Consider the following 10,722-nt stretch of genomic DNA (forward strand, 5'->3'; position numbering starts at 1 on the left):
GTGTGTGTACGCACATTCTTTAGCACCAGGATTTTTTTTTCAGATGTGCACACAAAAACAAATACCTCGAAGTCACAGAGCCCGTCTCATCTCTAAAGAGAGTCAACTTTAGATAGAGAGCTCAGATGTCATGTAATTAAGATGATAAAAAAAAAAGCCCATTTGCACTTCCATGGGTTATTAATGTGGACTAATGATGCTCAGATCAACTATAAGATGTCTGCTTGTTATGGGGTTAATCTCCTCATTCTCGCAAAAGCCATAAAGATAAATATCTTTACACAGAAATGGGCTCATGAAAATCCCCAGAGAACTGCATCCCAACTTCATAACAAAGTTTGAAGGATCAAAAATAAAACTGCTGAGCAGACTTGCATGGTCATTTTTGCAAAACCTTGAAAGAAAGTTAAGCAACCTACATGTTGTTAGAAAAAAGGAATTATTCATTTTGATTCTTAGATTCTTTGTAACGTAGCAACCATAAAAAAAATGCATGATATACTTACGGCACAAAAAATACAAATATAAGATGATGAATATTTATAGTATTTAATATAAATAATAATATAAAGTATTTAAATAATTTAAATAACATATAGGGTGGTTAGACCATTGGTATTTTAAGGTGACAAATTAAATAACTGGAAAAAAACACTGTTTTCATTGCTGTTTTTAGTTGTTTACAGTGTATAGCTGAACTTGCACTTTATAATTTACTTAATTTAGCTTAATGCACATTTTTTGTTTTCAAAGGCTTAGATAACTATTTATTACCTTTAGGGGAGCTTTTAATCCTAACACAAGACTTACTAAAAGAAGTCAAAGAAGTGAAGCTTTGATAAGATGTTTGTTGTCACTGAAGGCCACAGTTAAATACAATTTTTTAATCACTTTCTCAAATGGAATAATTCATGAGGAGAAACCTAGGATTCACCTGAGTGTATGGGTGGTAGAGATCCTGCTAATACATCGAATGTGTAAATGTCATGCCTTCTGATGACTTTATCATGAATGCTCTGATCATTACATTGTCATTAGTTAGCAGACATGGTTGCACTTCGTTAATGCGCACAAGCAATCTGAGGAGCAGCAGATAATGTTGTGTGGTGGTGGTGTTTAATGAGGGTCCACATTTGCATACTGGCCTCCACCCCCACTTGCATTCCTACCCCACTCTCATTTATAAAAATAAATCACATTAGAACATCACCAGCTAATAAAGTCAACTCCGGCCCACATCCCACATCCCAGTGATAGCCAAGTCTCAGTGCAGGAAATACACAAAGCAGTCTCTCAGGATTAGAGAAAACCTATTATAGAAAATGCTCATAAGGCACTGAAACATTCTTCATATTAACACTGTGCTGCTGAAGTAAATAATGCCAGTTGTTGTGCATGCTACAATCAAATACTTTGTCAAGGAATCTCCTCTGGAAGATGGACCAAATATTGAAAGCCAACCTATCAAATAATGCAACCACTTAGAGAAGTCAGTTTTAATTATATATCCCATCACTGAAAATAGAAGTAAAATAGGAGTGTGTTTGATTTTGAAGTAGTTTGTAATCTTGATTGCACATAATTGTACAGGATACCACCTGAGGCGAGCTAGTTTCACTGCCATTTCTGCATTATTGAAAAGCTTTGATTCTGTGAAGAAAAGATCGGGCTTTGATTATGAAACAAATGCAATTAATAGCAACACTTGCATTTTGAAGTCAAATAGCTAAGCCTGATTTAAATGCGTCCCTGATACCATGTAGTGCTGACTATAAACATCACTACCCAAACTAGAGCAGTCAAGAGCTACAACCTTGTAAGAGTGTTTTGTCTTGTGTCGGTGTGTCTGTCCAAGTGTGCACACGTTTGTGCCCCCAAGTCAAACCCCGCTAACTAAACAGTGTGTTTCCTGATGCCTAACGGTGTGCACGGCCCATGCACCGCTGATGTCAATCCACGCAGGACTACCAGTGGCCCCACTTCGCTCACTTACTTACTCTTTGGCTCACTCCATCCTTCGTTCATGCTCAAATTGACACTTGGTGCAGAGGCAGGCAGACAGGGGGCCTCTCCGCCCTGCGCCTCCAGAGATGTGGCCCAGCTGTCAGCCGTCTAATCCAGTCCAACCTCCCCCTGAGCCAGGCAGGAACTCCAGGCTGCTCCCCCTCATCCTCACGCCTAGAGGCACAGCAAACAACTCAGCCCTCGTCAACACTACAAACAGCATGCAGGGAGGGGAGCACTTTGCTAGTCAAATCAGTTTTGACCATTCTTCATAAATCAAGTACAACCATGTGACGGCACACACCTGGCGATTGTGTATGAAAGTGAACAGGTTATTGACATTATGTTGACATTGTGCTGGAATGTATAGTGTCATATATATCACGTCAGTTTGACAGGAAAGTATAGTAAGAAAATAGGGATTTGTTTTATATTTAATGATTCTGTGTTGTTTGAAGCACCACTACTATTGGACTGTCTGTTGAACCATTTTTGTTTCCAATAAGCTCTCACAACCTGAATAAAGAATCCCCTGGCTATACAGTCTCCTTTTACATCATAGGTGTTACTGTTGGCATTGTTACTATGGAAACCACTGTACAGAGGAAATGGCATATTGGCAAATTTAGATACAATAGTGCAGGCATGAATGAGACACTATCCAATACACTCCTGTCTTTCAGAGATATAATAATTTGACCTGACTTTGCAACCATTTATGTATGTACACGTATGTATTAAAACCATAGACAACTTGATAATAGTAAAAACAGAATTTTAACAATAGGGATTTATTTTTGGGATTTTATTTTGTGTTTGTGAGTGCTCCTGGCACAGTCGTGGGCATGTGTGTTTTCAGGAGTATGTCTGTACCTTTCGTGTGGCTCCCTATGGCATTCCCAATATCAGTATTCCTGTAGATGTGTTTGATGTGTTTGAAGCCACGTAGCATACCTTGGAACATGACAGTAAACATGGCAGAGGCTCTCCCTCAGTGGAGCAGTGATGCACGTCACCCCTCAGAAGTGTGTGACGGGTGTACAAACCAAACCCACCGGGCCACATTGCCTCCTGGGATTCTGCCTTACTATGCTGCGCTGACTAGCTGCATGTTGCTCAGTGCTACGCTGTTCAAAATAATTCCACCCTCAGCCTGGAAAACAAAAGAGCAATGTAAAATGGGAGTCAAACAAAAGGAGGAGAAATACAAAACATGGACTTGTGACAAGTTATGGAACCCACTTAACTGTTTTTTTGACCCAGCAGCAGTAGATGTCATGATATATCCAGTTCTAATGCTTTCCCTGTGTTTCATCCCTGGAAAAATCACTAGTGTATGTTTCCTGCATGCATCCCTGGGGAAATTAAGAGGCACACTATGTATCTCGTGAGGATTCCCTCAAGAATGAGAATAAAGCAGGCAGCATGAAAGAGAAGTGTTGGTGTGAGGGAGTTATTGGTCTGGCAAAGGGATTGCCAACACATCAAAATAGCATGGGTGTTGAACAAGACAGAAACTTGCACCATTTACACCTGCCAAGGAGAGAGAGAGAGAGAGAGAGAGAGAGAGAGAGAGAGAGAGAGAAAGAGAGAGAGAGAGACATCCTGACATGGAAAATTTCCATAGCCACATACTGCGCAAGAGTTGACGCTTCATGTCAGACTGAATTTCATGAAGTGACATGTACAACATGTTCGTATGACAGAGGTACTTTGAATGCTGGTTTTGGGTTGGTAAGATAAGTCATTTGTATACAGTAGCAGTTTTATAATGTCACACAGGCAAAGCTTTGAAAGGAGAATCCTATGATCTGGGACAGAAAAATTTGAGTGCATCAACAATTTGACAAAATAGTCAATAGTGCAAGATGTTATCAAGCTTTTCTCACTATATTTGACAATGAATACCAAGAGTGCCAAGAGCGATGTTAGATCATAATGAGACTTTATTACTCACAATAGTGGAAAACTGTCTCTGGTCTCACCTGGGAGATACTGTAACAGCAGACATATGGCACTGATTAGTAAACATCCATTCACAACATCTTTAAAAAAAACTAAAAGAGGGAAGAGTTTAGTTTCAGTTTTAAAAAATAATCTTAACTCAGGGTCCACTTGCGAGCTTTTTTTCTGAGCTCTGGTGGGTCTTGCCTTAAAGCCAACTGAAATTAAATTGCATGTTGTCTTAGTGCTACAGCATACACACCTGCTCTATAAATAACATATCCTGTGTGTCTACAATTTTTTGGCTTGTTAGTTAGTTTCAATACATGCAATTAAATCATTTAATTTTAAACCATATTTACATAATGTTCCATTGTAGACAGACGGTCACACTAACTGCCAGACAGCAGTCTTCTACGCAACACAATCACCGCAGATTTTGAACAAGCCAGTTTAGCTTTCTCTTCATCTAACTTACTAACATGAACACACGTCTTGTCCTGCACTTTTTGAACGTGTGGCCGAATAAACATTCACCAGGAAAAAGTGCACTGCTAATCAGTCAGTTTGCAGGCGAGATAGCTAATTAGGTGGTCAGCTGTAGCACATTAAACAGCATGTAAACATACCTGCAAATATCACTTTGGTCTGTGTAGATGCTGTTGTGGTCCTTACTCTTCCAACACAACCGATAACAACGCACTTTCTGCCCATGGCTTATACGCTACAGGGCAAGTTTGTTTTCTTTGACTCAGTCTTCCCCTGCAGGAGCTCAGCTGCAGTCAATCATACACAGACACTGACCTTTCATGCTCACAAAATTTAAAGTAATAAATAAATAAAATAAATAAATGCCCCAAGAGACAGTACATATACACCATCCAAAATCAATCAAATGGATCTCAATGGTGAGCTATGCTTTAATAAGAAACCACCAGAATAACAAGCCAAGTGTTGCTTTGACAAGCTGTATACCTTTTATTAATACTATCCCTGCTTTATACAGTATGTACTATGCAATTCTATAAAACATACTGTTTTTGCAGTTATCAAACAATAAATGAACATTCTTAAGTGTTTTATACTAGGAAATGATACATCAATCAAGGGAGAGTGAAATGGGTTTTTTGGGGGGTGGGGGGTGGGGGGGTTCTGAGGTGATCCTGGAGTTTTTTCACTACCATTCACAACCAGTTTAAATGTTTGGCAGGTGTGATTGGCTCCTCCATTTCTTTTGTGCATTGCATTGTGGGAAAATGGTGTCCATCAACATCACATTAATTCTCTTAGAGTGCATTGGGACTGTTTTTAGTATAATTTTTCCTAGTGTGAACACTACTACTACTACATACTGAAACGTACTGAAACATGTATCAGCTTTGTTGTTTTAGTTTACTGTCGAAAATTCTATTTTCAAGACGACTTTTAATATTTCACACATTAACAGGATTGCCAAGAAAAAGTGAAAGCAAGAAAAAAAAAGCCAGGATGAAGTGAATGGGTGTAGAGGTGGTGTTGGAGGAGGAGGGCAGTTCATTGAGGTCAGGATGACAGTACAGAACAGATGAGATGGGTCGGCTGAGGAGTGTTTTGTAGGTGGGATGTTGTAAGAGGGGGATTGGTGGGTTGTGGAGGGGAGAAGAGGAGGGAAACTAGGCCAGTGTCCAGACTCTGCGCACCAAAGGCCCCCGTGTCCCTTGGTGCCCCGTGTCAGCCCTCTGACAGGAGAGATGGGACTTTAACACAGAGTTTTTCACCACCAGACGCTCCCTGTCTCCTCTGAAGAATACCCCTCCTCCTCAACACACTCACCAGTCAGAGTTTGAGGAGAGAAATGCACTCGTTACAATAAGGAGGGCACATGGCATGGGACCTGAGGCTTTGAGTGCCGCCTCCTCCACACTCTCAGTAGAATTAGGATTTTTTCCTGCAAGTACTGTGCATTTCTAAAGTTGACATGCAGTAAATAGAATTTTTGAGGAAGGTTCACACTGCTGAGGTGCATGACCATACAATATGTTTCTGTATAAAAATAACAACCTTATTGAGCATGAATACATGACTCACTGATAAATGAATTTGAATATTCCTACTCATCCCTGCAGTCTAGTCTGCTCGCTCCTATCCCACAGATAAAGAAGACTTATTGTCAGCCTTAATCAGGTGGTCTGTTACCTTGGCAATTAAAGCCTTGTTAGAGATATAAAACCTTGAGACTTAAATGGAGAGTCCCTGGCGAGTCAAACCACTGAGCAAATCCTTAAACCAAACAACCTTCCAGTGGGAACACTTCTTCTCTGAGGATAGATGTTTAATTATCTCCGCTTGTTTGGGGGGGAACGGAGGGAAAAACTGTTTCACTCCCTCTTGTTTGTCTTTAAAGCTCATGAGTATTTATTGGAATTAATTTAAGTGGGAATCAGTGTGGTATGTTTGATCGTCACAATGAATTGACCTAGGATAGAGAATATTAGGAGCCATTTGTGAGAGAATTTAGTGGGAGAGGTAATTGTAGGTTATTGTGTTCACAGTAAAAACAAAGAACCAAAAATACAAAGATTTTAGATTTAGATTTTAGAAAAAAATATTTAGTCTTAATTTAGGATATTAAACTGATTTATTGTGCTTAATTTACTTTAATGAATTATTTTTTTAAATATTGCTGCTAAGTGTGATCCATTTATCATTTATTCCCAATTGATGCAAAGCACCTATTTCAATGTTCGCTCTCCTAAACTAGGCCAACTATTTTCCCAAATGAATATTCTTTTTTTAAAAACAATGCTACATATTTGAGCCATATGAAGTGATAATTTATCATTATTTAATGATCTCCCACAGACAGAACATCACACATGGCGCAGTCAGCTACAACAGCTGTGCAGGATCTTGATGCACTAATTTTACGAGACTTAACTTCTGTGCCTGTTCAGTCCCACGTAACCCTTTGACCCCTTCTTTGATGTCTAACATGACTTTTTCTCTCTGAAAGGCCATTTCAGTACCTTTTCTTTGTCTCCTGTCATACCACTCTTTGTCTGTTTCTCCTTACCTCTCTGACATACTCCTCTAAATGGGCCTGGCGTGCATCCCACTCTAACGAAGGTATGTGTGTGTGTGGGCAGTGTTTAGGGAGGTGAGACTTTCTCTGGGACACACTAATCAGCTCCAAACCAAAGCCCAGGCATGCAGGGAGGTACTGGACAAGTGAGTGGAACCACATCCTACACCCCCGGTTGCTCCTTAGTGGGAGGGTCAAATCAGCTCCATCCTTTATGGCCCAGTCACTCCTACATCCTGGTGTCCCCAATCACCTGGCTTCCATCCCTTGTCGCTGGTCCCTTCCAGGGGGCCTCTGAGGGAGGAAACAGTGAGCAGCTGCTCTACCAAGGGAGCCTCTTGAACGTGCCTTCTGCCAACCCCGTGTGTGTTAACCTTTTCTTTTAATTAACACCATCCCAACTCCCAACTCACGCAACCATAGTCCGGAGAGAGGTTCTAGGGGCTTATGCAACTGTCAGGGAAGTGGGGGAGTCATCTGGGAGCAAGAAAGGTGGTAGGCGGGTGGTTGTGATGAAGGTGAGAGGGGTGAGGAGGAGGTGGGATGAATAATGCGTGCATGGCCTGGGAGTGAGGCTTCTTCTAATCCTTCAGAGCCTTTTGTATCCACATGCCTTCACACAACTACAACACACCAGTCATTCTCCACAGCTGCCTATTTTCCAGGGACGGCCCCGGAGTAAATTGGACATGCTGATGAGAAGATGGCTGCTCGTAATTTGCACTCCAGCTCATTACTCTGCAAGAGAGTCAAAAAGCTTTCATTTGAGCTGTAGTCATTGACTACGAATTTGTTCACAAAACTCACAAAGGCCTAATTCTGGGTTAAGTTAGGTGCAACACACGTTTTCTGTTTGCTTTTGAGGTTACAGAGTTTATAAATTCCATTCTCCTGGAGTTAATTCGTCAGTATAACAAAAATAAGTAGCTACTTCACTTTAGCCATGATATAGGTATAATTCTGAAAAATACGCTTGACTAAATAGTTAAATTCAGTGTGGGATCCATTGAACCTGGTAATCACACATTGGTACCACTCCGAGCTGAGTGTGGCAGATTGTGTAAAATGTTCTGTATGATAAGGGGCTCTGTAGCACACGTACATGCTGCAGCTTAGTTAACTACCAGCATATAGAGAGGTGAGTAGGCTTGATCTCATCTTGCGGGGAAGATCTCCTAATGAGAGAGTGGTAATGAGCAAGAAAAAAATCACTCTCATTTTAGTAAGAAAAAAAGTGTTGAAAAGGTTTCTTTCCCTTTCATCTTGTGTGGCTGGTGCCAAGTGGAAAATGTCCATCTTCACCGGGAGATTTTAATGTTCATCTTGGCTCATGGTAATGCTCCCAGGGGATCTTCTTTCTTGGCATGTTCATAGTGGTCACCATTTGCTGGAGACGGGCTGTGGAGGTCAAAGCCATTTGAGAAAGACATAAAATCCCTAGAATGATTTTTGATCACACTATGAAACCGTCCCATTGTGGTTAAATGGTATTCTTCATGCCAATTACAAATCTTTGTGGAGGTTATTGTCATGACAAGCCATTTAAACCTGGTCTAAGAGAATAAATGTACAGTACATAGCAGTATATTCTGGACACTATAGTAATGCAGCCTGATGCTGAGTGAGTTTATCTAGGAATTGAATCACGCTACAAATCAGTTAATATTGGATCCAGTGGCGCAGCTGATAATAGTGTCACTAAAACCATGATGACACCCTACAGCTTGGGTCGTGATGTTGCAAGTAAGAGCTATGTGAGTCTAACATCTTGTGACCCAAGTTTTATGATGGAGTAAGTAAGGGGAAATCTGCCAGAACCTTCTCCTCATGAAGACCCAGAGCAAGGGCACTGTCTCCCCAGCCCCATAGATCAGCCAGCCCTGAATGTCAAACCGCACAGCAGTCTCTGCAGTGCCAGGAGTCCCCCTCTTGCTCCCTCTCTGGCCCGTGATCTGCTGTCTGGTGACACCACTGTGCTAATGACCCGGTTTGGGAGTTGCTCTATGGGGCTCCTTGGCTTGGGAAGATGGAAGTTGTGGATATCCAGCTGGAAGGTCACCGTTGACGAGGACCACTCATTCCACTTTCCCTCTACTTTGCTGACATCCTTCAGTTTGCAAGGATGTTGAGACACGGAGGCCGTCACTGACCATTTACTGAAACAGGCATGGCTCTTTACTGAATGGAAAATCTGCAATATTCTCATGAGATCTTTACACCATTTTTGCAATTACATGCACTAGCTCTTGGTCGAGAAAGACACAGTGTTTCTGTGGACTGCATACATATGATACGTTTTTGCTCCAGTGTTTAATTGCCAAACAATTTGGATAACAGTGAAGTTGGAAAGCAGCACTCACCCTTGCTTGCCAACTCCGAAGCCTTCTGATTGTTAGCTCTCCGTGTTGTTTTTGTTCTTTTTTTAATCAGTTTACTGTGGAAGTATGTCTCAGTGCTCAGAGAGGGCAATGTTTTCAGTCACTCGCTATCTTGACTTTTTTTTTTCTCAGCCTCGGGAGTTTGGCTTGTTGGAGCAGAGTTGAAGTCCCCGGGGAGTGCTCCTCTGGTGATGGGGGCAGTGCCTCGACCTCACTCATGCCTGGTGTGGGTGGCATCCAACTAGGGAGACACACAACGGAGAGCAAGACTGAAGATGCTGATGCTTCTAGTGGACTCTCCCAGGACTCAGCCTTATTCTCAGGGTCATGCATTCCAGCAATCTCTGTAATTATAAGCAAGTAAGAAAAAAGTTGAATCTTCTGCCTTTCTCAAAATGAACGTGCCCCACTCCTCAAGGGAAACATTCACATCTCTGAGTTCTGGTAGCTAGATGGGTTTTAATGAGGCAAGTCAAGAGTGTATGTGTGTGTGTGTGTGTGTGTGTGTGTGTGTGTGTGTGGTTAGTGTACATGCATGTCTGTGTATCTGCCCTCCTCTAACGAGTGTAATTGACCGACTGTGCTTTTAAGCTGCCGTTTTTCACCATTTGCGAGACTATTCTACTAAATAGCCTTCAGTGATTATTATTTCTACAGGAGACACTTCATTGGGATTAAAACTTTCTCTGAGTTTTAAACTTCAGTTACCACTTGTTTTATTTGGACAATGTGCAGTCGGAGCCAAATGGACGGAGGGCGAGCAGGCCACAGGTCAGGCAGAACTGCTGAAAGGTCCTAACACCCGAGGGCCACGGATTCCACTGGGGAACATTTCACCCCTGCTGAGAGGCAGAGTGAAATCTCTGATGCTGTGGCACACACGCTTGCTGTGGCGTCTCAATGTCTAACTAAAAGCTATGGGTGGTGAAAAAATCTCCACATAACTGCTCAGTTTTACTACAAATACTGTGGTAAGAAGCTTAGGTGATCTGAAAACAGACCGTGCCTTTGTGTGTTTGATAGAATTTCAAAGGGTTGGAGTCTGCATGTAGTATTTTTGAAGGACAGCACAATCTTTTATGAAATTGTTAATGTGAATTACTAACTATGAAGTTGCACCATGTCCTACACAAATAAATAAGTTGCTTAATTTTGCAGTATCACATAGGTAAAAGCTGAATAGAAATTTCCTGGCTGGCATTGTTTTTATGATAAACCTGTCACATTTTTTTAATTTATCTTTGTTTGATTCCGCTTTCCCTGCCGCTCGGAGGTGAAATTTGAAACAAAAACATTTTTTGTTGGTTTTCATAATGCCTATTTGCTCCCAAAAAT

The 10,722-nt window shown here is 41.4% G+C and overlaps 1 long non-coding RNA gene across 1 annotated transcript; it reads right to left on the reverse strand.

Annotated features, from left to right (window-relative positions):
• Positions 1–3,928: 3,928 nt before the first annotated feature.
• LOC123973003 lies at positions 3,929–9,553 on the reverse strand. Its single transcript, XR_006825519.1, has 2 exons — positions 9,370–9,553; positions 3,929–9,165 (listed from the first exon to the last, which is right to left on the reverse strand). It is a non-coding gene; the product is annotated as an uncharacterized LOC123973003 (long non-coding RNA).
• Positions 9,554–10,722: the final 1,169 nt, after the last annotated feature.

The sequence above is a fragment of the Micropterus dolomieu genome, linkage group LG06 (assembly GCF_021292245.1).
Source record: "Micropterus dolomieu isolate WLL.071019.BEF.003 ecotype Adirondacks linkage group LG06, ASM2129224v1, whole genome shotgun sequence".
Classification (NCBI taxonomy): Eukaryota; Metazoa; Chordata; class Actinopteri; order Centrarchiformes; family Centrarchidae; genus Micropterus; species Micropterus dolomieu.